Source organism: Schistosoma haematobium, chromosome 3, assembly GCF_000699445.3.
Source record: "Schistosoma haematobium chromosome 3, whole genome shotgun sequence".
In the NCBI taxonomy this organism is placed as follows: Eukaryota; Metazoa; Platyhelminthes; class Trematoda; order Strigeidida; family Schistosomatidae; genus Schistosoma; species Schistosoma haematobium.
Genome location: NC_067198.1, coordinates 1,797,457 through 1,810,967, shown reverse-complemented (window position 1 = coordinate 1,810,967; position 13,511 = coordinate 1,797,457).

Genomic DNA, 13,511 nt, shown 5'->3' with positions numbered 1-13,511 from the left:
GAAAGCATAAGGTAGTATAGAAATGCGTATTTTGATTTTCAAACGTGCATTTGGAAAGAACTGAAAATATCATCAGATAGGAGTTTCAGAAGGAACAGTTAAAATTCTAAATTTTAATTTGCCTTTCAGCTCAAAGTTTACTGATTATTAGTAAATGTCTTGTCACTTCTTAGTTAGACAAACACCCCACTAAATCTTTCAGGACCCCTCATATTTATATTGATTTGTGGATGGTCAAACGTCTATGCATCAAGAAACTTTCAGTTAGGAAAGGAAATTTCGGGTCAGTACTAGAATAGCCACCAACGTCAAATAAAGTTATCGAGCCTATGAAGGAATTTCCCGGTAAAGAAAAGGCCAACAACATCGACAAAACTCGGAAACCCTAAGTCTCTATCGGAAAATATGTGCCATCATATGCTCGGGTTGGAGCACACACTTGTAAGTCTCCAGCATGGCTGGGCAGAATGAAGAACTTCGGGAGTATTATCACCAATGCCATTGGGTTAACGACACTACTGACAGTTGTTTGATCACATCGAAACTCCGCTGGTTCTGCACTCACACGTTAGCCATAGTTAGATACGAATACGGTGTTCGAAAGAGATAAAGAAAATGTTCTGTTAATTGTTTGCCAGGAACTATACCTTAAAACATTCAAATGCTGGTGGCGGTGCATGTCATTTCAGCTTTACAATACCTGTTGATAATTATCATTCTGTTACTGCATGGTATTTGTACTAACTGATGATTACTTTGTACTTGAAGGAAAGCTTATTACGAATTTCAAATATAATACGTCCAGTTGTGCTCATCTAGTTTTACCTGCCTTAAACTATGCCGTTTCGTGGATTCTCAGTTATTAGTCATTAAATTATCGTGTCTTGTTCGGATACTTATCGTGTCTCAGTAGTGCTATTCTTTCATGAATTTTCCTGTCTTTCTTGCATTCATTAACATTTGTCCGGAACTTGGAAAATTATATATTCTTATCTGTCAATCTTCTTTGGTTAGATTTTTGTTACTTGATTCAGGTTAAGAATTACTTTGAGTGTTTTATCTGGTTATTATGTAATGCTGAATCTTTGATAATAAGCTCTTGACTAACCGAAATAAGGTGATGGCGTCGAGTAAGTGCTTACGGTCGCCTTTTGATTGTTTACTGAAAGTGTTTACTGAATGAAAGTAACGTACGAAAAAAATAGTCAAAAACAGGAGTTCGATATCTGAGAGTCAAAAAATATTTCTAACAAGGATTCTAGCAACCCTGCATACAGACAGTCAAACGTTAATGATTATGCGTTGAACTACGCTGTAACTTTCAGTTTAGTCAAACACGATCTATTGTCAGTGGCCCGGCAACATGCAACAGCGAAATTAAGTAATGAGATAAATCTCCAGCCAACGTCAAGTGATAAGGCGTAGACAGGAACGTTTGGGAAACATGTGCGCTTAAAACGGACCTAAATCAGGGTTCGGACACAAGGCAGAAAAAAAGAACAAATAAATATCAATAGCAACTAAAAATGCTTCGAATGGATTTATCAAAGGTCAGACACTATTGCTGGGTTAGTGTGGATATTGTTACGTTTACGCAGGGAATAATTTGCAACCTCTGCAAATGTTGAGTAAATGTTTGCGCAACTGAAAGTGCCTGAGTCTGATCGTGGAGCCTTGAGGTTTCTATAATGGGCGATAGCTGATACATCAAGCAAGCCAATCGGAATTCACATGACCTTCCATCCAATCGGGGTCACATATCGCCATTTTGTGCGGAATTTTCTATGGAGACAGCCCGAAAATTCTCTGCTGGTTACGACGTTTTTGTCGTAGATGCTGTCAAAAATAGTCTCCATAATGGGTGACTGCTTGACATCCTCTTCCTCCCATGAATAGGTGAAGAAGTTTGTTGTGCAGACAAATGAATTATTAATAAGAGATTTCAGCTTGAAGAAATGGATAACCAACTCAAAGGGAATGAAGGCATTTTTGTTCGATGTTTGTAAAGAAGAGTCTGTAGCAGTATTGGTCTTAATCAAACGATCCTTGAAGTCGAACATAAGATAACTGAGAAGATCCACATTTAACATTTAACGCGGAGAAAACATCAGTAGTGGTGAAAGCGGTACTAATTGACCAGTATGGAATGACTCAGCCTTGCAGACGTGGTCATTCTGCGTGATGTATCCTCGTTCATACCAAATACACTATCCTATCTCCAACCCCGTTGTGTTGTTCGGAGGCGCTAAACATAATATTGCTGATCACGTGGGATAAGTCAGTATCTCGATAATGATAAAACGTCCACGTGAATTCTTGTGGATCAGGCAATCACATTATGACAAATCTGCAACTTTAGGATTAGGTCCATTATTGCAATAACAAAGATAGATGTACTAATACTAACTTAGAATCCTGAAGGGAAATGGAAAAATGAAAGATCAAAGAGCACACCTCATCGAGAATTGGAAGCAGACATGAAAAGGATGAATGGCAACTGTAAAGGATTGTCTAGGACGGAGTTGGATGGAGAATGCTGGTGGGCGACCTATGCTCCTTCACGAGGGTTAACAGGCGTAAGTAAATGAGTATGAGTTAGCTTTTATTTCCTATAGACATAGTGAACAAAGGTGATGAGATACATGACCAATCAGCTGACACAAGCAGAAATCACGTATATTTATGGACAATTAAGTATAAATAACGATCGCATTTATGTGTGTGCAGAATACCTTGGAGATTGGTATGGTTTTTTCGTTTAAAAGTTTAAATAAATCACGTAGGCGTTAAGAGTTTACACAAGTCACTAGTGTCACAGACATTAAAAGCTCTTGAACCTTAGAAATGTTTGTGGGATGGATTGAATGTCCTTGATAGAGATAGAAAGATTTCCGATATACCGTTGATCGTGAAATTTAGGGGTCGGATTGAGTTTGTTTTCGCTCAGTTCTGCAATTTTAGAGCTCTATTCATATGAAAATTTGATATTTTAACGCAGGCTGTCTCATAATATGCTCACGACTCATACACAAGCGAATTCATCCAGTAGCTTCCCCAGCGGTTGGCAAGGTCAGCATAAGTGTTGAATATTTACATAGCCATGTATTTAGTAAGCTATTTACGGTTATACTGGCATCCCATATCTCAATAGCATAATGTGTTTGTTCCTCTAAGACCTAATGATGGCACGACAATTCGAAGTCTGACAAAGCCTTTATACTTTACAATTATATAACCAAGCGATACCAGCCCAGTCGAATCAATAGTCAGAAATGAGAGGGTGTTGTGAAGTATTTGGTTTAACCTTTGTCTGTCGGTTAGGTCTCTACCCTTGAGGATAGCCATCATCAACGTGTCGTAAGCTCCCGAAAACTCACTAGTAAACATACTAGGTGTGGCGTCCCTATTAAAATCGCGCGACAGTGGTTTTACTACTGCGAGGAACTGTAAACGTGAGTCTGGCATGCCGTGCTCGTGAAAGTCAAATTCTAAATATCAAAACCAGGCTTCTGCATTGTTGGGCTAGAATGGCATTATACTTTACACCTGTATGATCAAAGGATACCAATCCAGTAAAACTAAATGTCAGGAATGAGGGGGTTCGAAGACATATTCGCTATCCTCATGTCATGAACCGTTTGGCCTAAGCTGGTTAACAGTTGCAAGAGATGCGTCGCACGCAATACGCACTCGCGACCTGGTGTGGATGTGTGACCGAGCGTTTTCATCTAGGTATGTCAAGTAGTACTAGTAAGGTCATATGGTATTCGAATTATCGTATGAACTAGGAATTCCAGGATTAACGCAATTGAATTAAGAAGACACAGGCACAAACGAATGTATTGTATTCAGAATTCGAAATCAAGCATTCAACCAGTACCAGGGTATCATTAGTTCATTCAAACACCACATCCGCCACAGCTTAAATTGGAGTCTAGGTGTTTGTAATCAATCGTACGTCTTCTTCTCAAATTCATCCTGAGTCTGTCTGACAATGTATTGGATAAGGATTCTGTATTATCTAGAATATGCTCATTAGCATTAGAATTAACAATCGAAATTGGAACTGACTCACCTGGTTCCTGAAATTGTATTTGATCTACATGTCGACTGTGTGTACTTAAGTCATCGATGTCTAGAATTCACACCATCGATTTTCCGACATTCTTCAGAACAATACCCGTAGATGGTCGAAGATCATTTCCTCGATAGTATGTAACTTCTGCAGACTCCAAACATCTCATATTCGACCGAAGAATTCTTCCTTTCAATAGCTTCGTTGGAGTCTCCTTCGTCACCGAATGTCTGGCATTTCTATATTGCAATAGAAAGGTATCTACTCCCCTCTCCAGCTCATTAAATGTTGAGGGGGCTATAGAATCAATAGCAGTCTTTAATGTCCTAACAAAATTCTCTGCCTGACCATTAGAACACGGATGTCTGGGAGCAGTAAATAGATGTTTGCACCCTATACCGCTCAACCAGGTAGTGACTGTATCTGCAGCAAAATGTGAGCCATTATCAGTCACCAACACCATGGGAACCCCTTCTCGACTAGACACCTTTCTTAATGCTTGTATTGTGAAATCAGAATTTGGTGAAGTTGTAAAAAAACTTCATGCCACTTTGAAAAAGAATCAATGACTACTAGTGCGTAGTATTTACCAAGAAATGGTCCACAATAGTCAGCATGAATCCTCTGCCAGGCCTCAGACGATACTGGCCATGGCACCCACTTCGAAGGATGATTTTTCAACTGATGACATTTCTCACAATTGTTTGTCGCACGACATATATCTGCATTTATCTCTGGCTACCAGCATGTGAGCCTTGCCAAGGACTTCATTTTCTCAACACCTAAATGACCACTATGAAGATCTTCAAGAACAGATTTACGCAATGAAGGAGGAATGACAACATGATCATTTAAACACAGAATACCATCAGGAGTAGTAGATAGCTCATCCCGCTTTGAAAAATAGATAGGAAATCTACGTTTCAAATTAGCATTCCAACCTTTCCTTATAGCACTGAGTATACATCCAAAATATCTACGAGTTTCTCTAATGAGATCTGAACGTCTAACTGGTAAAGATTGCACTAACAATCCGAAGTATTAATAGGTTTATCTTGTAATGACTGTCGAGAAATGTAATCAACATGTTGAATCTGTTTGGCACTTCTGTGCTGAACCGTATAGTCATATGCACTCAAAGCAATACCCCATCGCTGAACCATTGCCGCTGAGGGACGTGCTAAGGATTTTACGGGATGATAAATAAACTTTAAAGCTTCATGATCAGTAACAATAGTGAATTTCTTTCCGAATAAATATTTATGAAGTCTCTTAACAGCCCAAAACACAGCTAATACTTACCGCTGAGTCTGTGAATAACCTTGTTCAGTAACAGTAAGTTTGCGTGAAACACAAATAACTGGTCTACCTCCCTGTTCCAAAACTGCACCGATTCCCACAGGTGATGCATCAGTAATAAGCACAGAATGTACATTAGGGGAGTACGTTCGAGGAACAGCATCACTTTGAAGAAACTTCAGTAGACTTCGTAAGCATGACTCTTGTTCCTCACTCCATTTGAATGAATTGGATGTTAAAATATTAAATAAACAATTTGCACGACAAGAAAAATTAGAAATAAAACGGGAATAGTATTGAAGAGCACCCACTAGTGAACGTAATTCCGTAAGATTTTTCGGAGACGGTGCATTAGTCAGTGGGGCTAGTCGTTTCATATCTGGTCTAAAACCATTACCATCAACTAGGTATCCAAGGCATTCAAAACTAGATACACAAAATGAACACTTATTTGGATTCACTGTAATATTCTTCTCAACTAAACGACGCAATAAAGCAATAAGTCTCTGGTCATGAACTAACTTATTAGAACCATGAACAATGAGATCATCTTGATAAACTTCAACACCTTCAAGATCACTAACTACTTTATTCATAACTTCCTGAAATATGGATGGAGAACAACTTAGACCAAATGGAAGGAAATTGTATTTGAACAGACCAAAAGGAGTGTTAATTGTCGTCAAAATAGATGAAGATTCATCTAAAGGAATTTGAAGATAAGCATCTTTTAGGTCAACTTTCGAGAACACTTTAGAACCATGAAGTCGATTTAGAATATCTTCAGCTTCTACCGTCGTGCACGTTTGCTTCAACAGACGGGAATTCAGAGTTAATCTATAGTCACCACAAATTCTAGGGGTCTTTCCGTCCGACTTCAGTGGCGTAACGATAGGAGTACCGCATGCTGAAGACTGAATTGGTTCAATTATGCCTTTCACACACAAATCGATTAATGTCTTATGTACTGCTTCTCGAAGACCATAAGGAATTATTCGTCTTTTAAGAAAGACGGGATCACCCTGTACTTGAAGTTTTATAGGCTTAATTTTCACACCTCCACTGCACTTAGCACACATAGCTATCAAATCTTTAAGTAAAGTATCAGAATTTTCTTTAGAAACTAAGAAGGACAACTCCACCTTAAGCCTTTTCAAATTCTTTAAACCCAATATTGACAGTCCTGTTTCGCCGAACTGGCGAGACTCTAATTTAGCGACGAGCCAATCAGAAGCGTTTGAGCGATTTCAAGGTCACGGGGCCAAGTTCAACACGCGATGCTAACATACGGTCGGTTCACAGCGGATTTTAGAGAGGAGGTGATTAATGAGAGGTTAAAACAGATGGAACGGCGGAACTCTAATTTAGGGACGAGCCAATGAGAAGCGTTTGAGCAATTTCAATTATTAGCCAATCAGAAGACAGTATAAAGTAAAAATATATTACAAGAAAGTAATGAATTACAGTGGATATTCTTCTTTTATATGATTTAAAAACTTGTTGAGGTTTGATAAAGGCTCAGAAGTTCTGAATTCATAATGCATATTGTATAGAAACTCGTCCATAGGGTTAGGGTTTGGGGGTAAGGTTAGGGTTTAGGGTTAGGGTTAGATTAGGGTTTAGGGCTAAGGTCAGGGTTTAGGGTTAGATTAGGGTTTAGGGTTAGGTTAAGGTTAGGGTTAGATTAGGGTTTAGGGTTAGGTTAAGGTTAGGGTTTAGGGCTAGGTTAGGATTAGATTAGGGTTTAGGGTCAGGTTAGGGTTAGATTAGGGTTTAGGGTTAGGTTAAGTTTAGGTTTAGATTAGGGTTAGGTTGAGGTTAGGGTTAGTGTGCTAACATGCGATCGGTTTACATCGGATTTTAGAGAAGAGGTGTCTATTGACAGGCTACAACTCTAACCACTAACCCTATGGGCGAGTTTCCATACAATATGCATTATGAATCCAGAGCCTCTGAACCTTCATCAAACCTTAACAAGTTTTTAAATCATGTAAAAGAAGAATATCCACTGAAATTCATTACTTACAATATATTCTCACTTTATACTAACTGTCTTCTGATTGGCTAATAATTGTCAAGGTCACTTAAGATTCGTTCAAAGGTCATCGCTAAATTAGAGTCTCGCCGAATTATCATCTCTGATTAGCAATTCACAACATCTTCGTATGGGCAGTCTGTGTCCAGTAATCCCCAGTATTGATACTTCAGTGGGTCGTACCACAACGTTAGGATCTAAAGCTTTCAAGTTCTTCAATGAAATAATGGACTCTATACTGCCTGTGTCCAGAATAAAGTCATGAAATGAACCAAGCGATGTATATAGTCGCTTCTGAATATGAGCATTACCTTTCGAAATAGTAGACAAAGACAAATGATCACTAGAAACATCCGAATTATTGAAATTTAAATTACAAGACTTAGTACAGCTTGAAGCAAAATGGACAGTAGCTTTGCATACTGACTGAATGTGTCCTACCTTACCACATTTAAAACATTTAACATTACGAAATACACATGAATTGCGAGCATGAAACTTTCCACATGATAAACATTTACCACACTTCATCTCACCTTTGTGATTTGCTTTGTAATTCCTCGTTGGAACACCGTTCATATTTACACGAGAATAGGAATCACTGTTAAATGAACGCAAGTTTGATTGACCCTGAGATTGTAGTTCATCACGACGACTAAGCAAAGTATTAGAAATCTTCATCGACTGGATATCAAGTTCATTGACTGCTTCGTAGTTAATACATGCAGTTCTAGCATCTTGAAAGGAAAAGTTTGGCATTTTTAACAGCTCTCTTTCCAAACTCGGTATGTTAATTCCTGCAATTCAAATGGTTCAAATGGTTGTGGACGGAATAGAAGAAGCTTTCGCTTAACAGGCTTCCGTGTCTAGTAGCAGGGGATCACCAATACCTCCAGGCAGGAACCTAGGTATGTTAACAAAAAAAGAGGAAAAGAAATTGGTAAATCATAGTGTGATGCTGTCCTTGGTCCTTAAGAATAGGTCAAGTTGCCTCTTGAAGGACTCCTGGGAAGTCGCTTGGACTAGCTCGGCCGGCAACGAATTCCAGCATTTAACAACTCTTAAGGAGTAGAAGTTGTGTCTACATTCTGTCTTGCTATGTTGTGTTTCCAGTTTCTGGGTGTTACCTCTTAGGTTATTATTCGAACTAAGCTTAGGTAGGTGTTTAAGAGGATGTCCAGAAGTGTTAAGAATACTATAAGCCATTAATAAACCACCTCTAAGACGCCTATACTCTAATGGGTAAAGGTCTAGTGAATGGAGGCGTTCTTCGTAAGGTTTAGATTTGAGTCCTCGAACTGATTTCGTGGCTCGACGTTGGATACGCTCCAAAGTGACCTTGTCCTTTTGGAGTGGGGGGGGAGTACTATGTTTCCGTACTCTAAATGGGGACGGATGAAACTATTGAAGATTGTATGGAAAGTTCGTCCGTCAAACTGTCCAAAAATGCGCTTCAACGTTACCAGTGCAAGGTTTGCTAGGAAGGCATTTTTGTCACAGTTAGCGTAAGACTTTAAATCATGGGGCACCAGGACTCCTAAATCTTTTTCGACTTGGGATACTACTAGAGAGGAGTTTCCTAAGTTGTAACTGTAGTTTGCAACATGTCGCAGATGGACTACTTTACACTTTGAAGTGTTAAAGGTAAGTCCGTTATCGTCTGCCCAACTTTGAAGTCGAGTCAGATCCTCCTGAAGTGCCTGTATAATCGATCTCTCAGTTGCACATGAAGTTGATCACCGAAATTACACTTGGCAGCTTGTTTCTGTAATTCAAGGATTAATTCCCAAGCCTTTTGGTCATTTTGACGAACCATCTTATGAAACTTCGCCCTTTCACGGCCTTCAAAACTGGCGCATTTTACATGACTTAATAATAGCTCTTTAAGAGTTGCATGAGGGAGTGAGATAGGTTTTTCTGGATATGCCAAAGTTTTTAATAAGCTGTACGCTTCTCTCCCAATGTATGTCAGAAAATGTGCCACATTTTTATCACCTTTAACATCTTTCTTGGTCATGCTCCAGATTTCGAACCTTTCCAAGTAATCCTCAAAAGCTTCAGGAGTTGAATGAATATCTAACTTTTCCATTGCAGGCTCCATCGCGACGCCAATATGGTATTCGAATTATCGTATGAACTAGGAATTCCAGGATTAACGCAATTGAATTAAGAAGACACAGGCACAAACGAATGTATTGTATTGTAACAGTGTCGAAAATCATTACGTGTAACTTTATTAATGCAGGTTTGTTTTCCTTATTGCAGGACAACAGAAAGTGAACGTATTGGAAGAAGAAGAACAAGGCTTGCGCAAACTAAACCTGCTGGATAATGAGTAAAACTATTTTGTAACAGACTTCTCTTTTTGTACAAAAACCGCGTATTTCAAATTCTAATATATCTCTGTTGTGCTCGCACGCCGTGTTCTCACTTGAGTGGCATCTGCCAGTCCTGACTGTTGTGTTGTGTTTCAGATTGCTCCTGCCTGCAGGTAAACGCTAAGAATACGTGCTACAAGTGGTGATGGAGGTGTTTATGTCAAAACATGATGAACCCCCAGCCATCCCTGGCAAGTTAACAGTCAACACAACCCCTCGCCAACCGCCACTGTTAGGCGTCTCATCAGACTATGACATCTGGAAAATTAGAGTAATGACGTGCCTACGTCGAGTTCCAACTTCGGAACACTTCGACTACCTTCTGTCCTACTTAGATGACGAAGCAGCGAAACGAGCGACAGCTAACGGCTTTACTGCGTGCAATTCACCATCTCAAAATTGGAAGATTTTAGATGAATGTTTTTCGTTGAAGGTGGATACCCAGCAGTCAGCCATCCAATTTTTGTCTCGCCACCAGAAACCTCATGAAAGCCCCATCGACTATCTTCACTCATTACAGCGGATAGCAACCCAGGCATTCCCTAGCCTGGACATCTTGGGGCGAGAAGAAATTACACGCTCCCGTTTTATTGAAGGACTGCTGCCAGGTGCACTGCGAGAACATCTACTTTGAGTGCCACCGGCTGACACAGCCGACTTGAAACGAACGGCACTTCGATTTTTGACTGCTGAAAGACTGTCAGTTCCATTGGCGACCTATCGACCAACCGTGATGACTATCGATGAAGCCACCGAACCTAATCGACAAGATAGCTTTCAAAGTGCCGCGGCTACTAGAGAGTTCCCTGACCGGAATAGTAGACGAGGGCAGCCGACTTCTACATGGAACGGACGGTCGTCAAGGGACAACTATCGAGACCAGCAAACAGAATGCTTCTACTGCAGACGTTTCGGCAAAAATGCCAAGAAATGCGGGCATAACCGCGTGAAAAACAGAGGTAAGCAGTGTCGTTTGCATATATCGTCTTGCTATGTTAAACATTTGTGCCCTGTTACTATTAGGGGTAGAGTGCAAAGTACTGAGATTAATATACTACTAGATACAGGAGCTTCAGTATCCTTGATCAAGGAAGACCTCTTGCAGAAACTTAACCACAGCACTCAGCGTAAACAATGCTCTTCTACCTTAATTACCGCGAGCGGAGAACCCTTGAAAGCGTGTTCTAAGATAGGGTTAGAGCTAACGATTGACAAGAAGCCTTTTCAACATGAATTCTGGGTTTGCCCCACACTGACTTGGGACATGATTCTCGGGGTCGACTTCATGTTAAAATACCAGGTCTCTAAACACATGAATAAGTCAGAAGCGAGTATTGATGGAGTTGTCGTGCAAATACAACACCATGAAATACCAACTAAGTCCGTAGCCCAGGTGGGAATTTCAGAAATTGTACGTCAGGTACAAGATAATAAAATAATAAGTGAAAAAGACCGTCGAGCAACCACTGATGTACTCCAACAATTTAGTTCCGTTTTCTCTGAGAATATCTCTGGAAATCGGACGACCACTGTACAGCACTCCATCTTCACAGGTGATCACATGCCATTACGTCAACCACCTCGCCGAGTACCAGTACATTACCAGCCTCAATTAGAATCAATGATAAAAGATATGCTAGAGAAAAAGATCATTGTAACATCTTCATCACCATGGGCATCGCCTATCGTTTTAGTGAAAAAGAAAGACTCTTCCCTACGACTATGCGTAGACTGCCGCTGCCTTAACGCTATAACTAAACGTGATTCTTTCCCACCTCCACGTATAGACGCTACATTAGATGCCAAGAAAGGCGCTCGTTGGTTCTCGACTTTAGACTTAGCATCAGGGTATTGGCAAGTGGAAGTCCGACCTCGAGATAGAAAAAAGACTGCATTCACAGTACCCAATGGTCTATATGAATTTCAAGTGATGTCGTTTGGGCTAACTAATGCCCCAGCCACTTTCCAACGATTAATGCAGACAGTTCTACACGGTCTCGTACCACACCACTGTTTAATTTACCTTGACGATATTATTGTGTATGGCAGAACGCCGGAACAGCATAATGCCAATTTGAAGGCAGTCCTACAACGAATTAAGCAGCATAACCTAAAAGTTAAACCATCTAAATGTCGACTATTGCAAAAAGAAGTGCTCTTTTTAGGGCATCGCATTACAGAAGATGGAGTAGCAACAGATCAGGGAAAAACGAGCGCCATTATTAACTGGCCACAACCGAAATCTGCCGAGGATGTTCGCAGCTTCCTGGGACTCGCTTCTTATTATAGACGTTTCGTACGCGATTTCGCATCCCTGGCAGCACCCCTACATCGCCTGACGCACAAAGGACGAACATTTTTGTGGACCACAGAATGTCAACAAGCATTTAGCACTTTGAAGTCGTGTCTTGCTGCTCCACCCATACTAGCTTTTCCGGACACTTCTGCTAAAGCGGGTGAGTTTGTACTCGATACAGATGCTAGTTCATCAGCTATTGGAGCAGTCCTGTCTCAAATAGCACTAGATGGACAGGAGCGGGTCATTGCTTACGCTAGTCGGCGGTTAGATAAGAGGGAGACAAGGTATTCTACGACGCGCCGAGAGATGCTGGCTTTGGTAAAATTTTCGCAACATTTTCGTCACTATCTCTTAGGACGACCCTTTCGTGTACGCACAGACCACCGTGCACTACAGTGGCTTCGTTCGTTCCGTGAACCGGAAGGTCAGGTAGCGCGCTGGCAGGAGAGGTTACAGGAGTTTGATTTTACTTGTGAATACCGACCCGGAAGCCGACACACAAACGCTGATTCTCTATCTCGTATACCTTATTCTCCTGATACCATTAGTGCCGTCCTTAGCACAGCCCCCGAGATCGACTGGCCGTCTCTTCAAGCAGAAGACCCAGATCTGCGATTTATTTATCAGAGGCAACCACATGGCAATAATAAACCATCTATGACAGAGTTAAAGGATCATTCCTTGGCGACGCGCCGTCTTTGTGCCAAGTGGGGCAGTCTAAGATTGTATGAAGACACGCTGTTTATATTCAGTGAATCAAAACAACCACTATTGATAGTACCACGTATACAAGTTCAGAATATTATGGAGCAGGTACACCGAGAACTGGGGCACTCAGGAAAACGGAAGACTGAACATGCTATCTGCCGAAGGTTTTGGTGGCCATCCATCCACGAAGACGTTGCAGAATTCTGCAAAAATTGTAGCACGTGCTATGCTATCAAGTCACCCCGACAAATACCCCGCGCACCCTTAGTTCCAATGACGACAGAAGGTCCGCATCAGCGAGTTGGCATCGATATTATGGGGCCACTCACAACGTCAAAGAACGGAAACCGTTATTTACTGGTTATGGTAGACTATTTCAGCAAATGGTGTGAAGCTGTGCCTATACCGCAACAAGATGCCCTCACAGTCACTCGGGCTTTCATTGATCATTGGGTATCCCGGTACGGCGCTCCCCTCTCACTCCATTCTGACCAAGGTTCAGCTTTTGAAAGTCATCTCGTCGCCCAGGTATGTCGATTATTGGGAATCCGGAAAACACACACTACCGCGTATCATCCAGAAGGTAACGGCTTAGTGGAAAGAACCAACAGGACTATCAAAGCTCTCCTTCAATCGTTTATCAATAAGTCGTCGACGGAATGTTGGGATGACGTGATACCACAATGTCTGTTAGCTTACCGCTCCTCAGTGCACGGA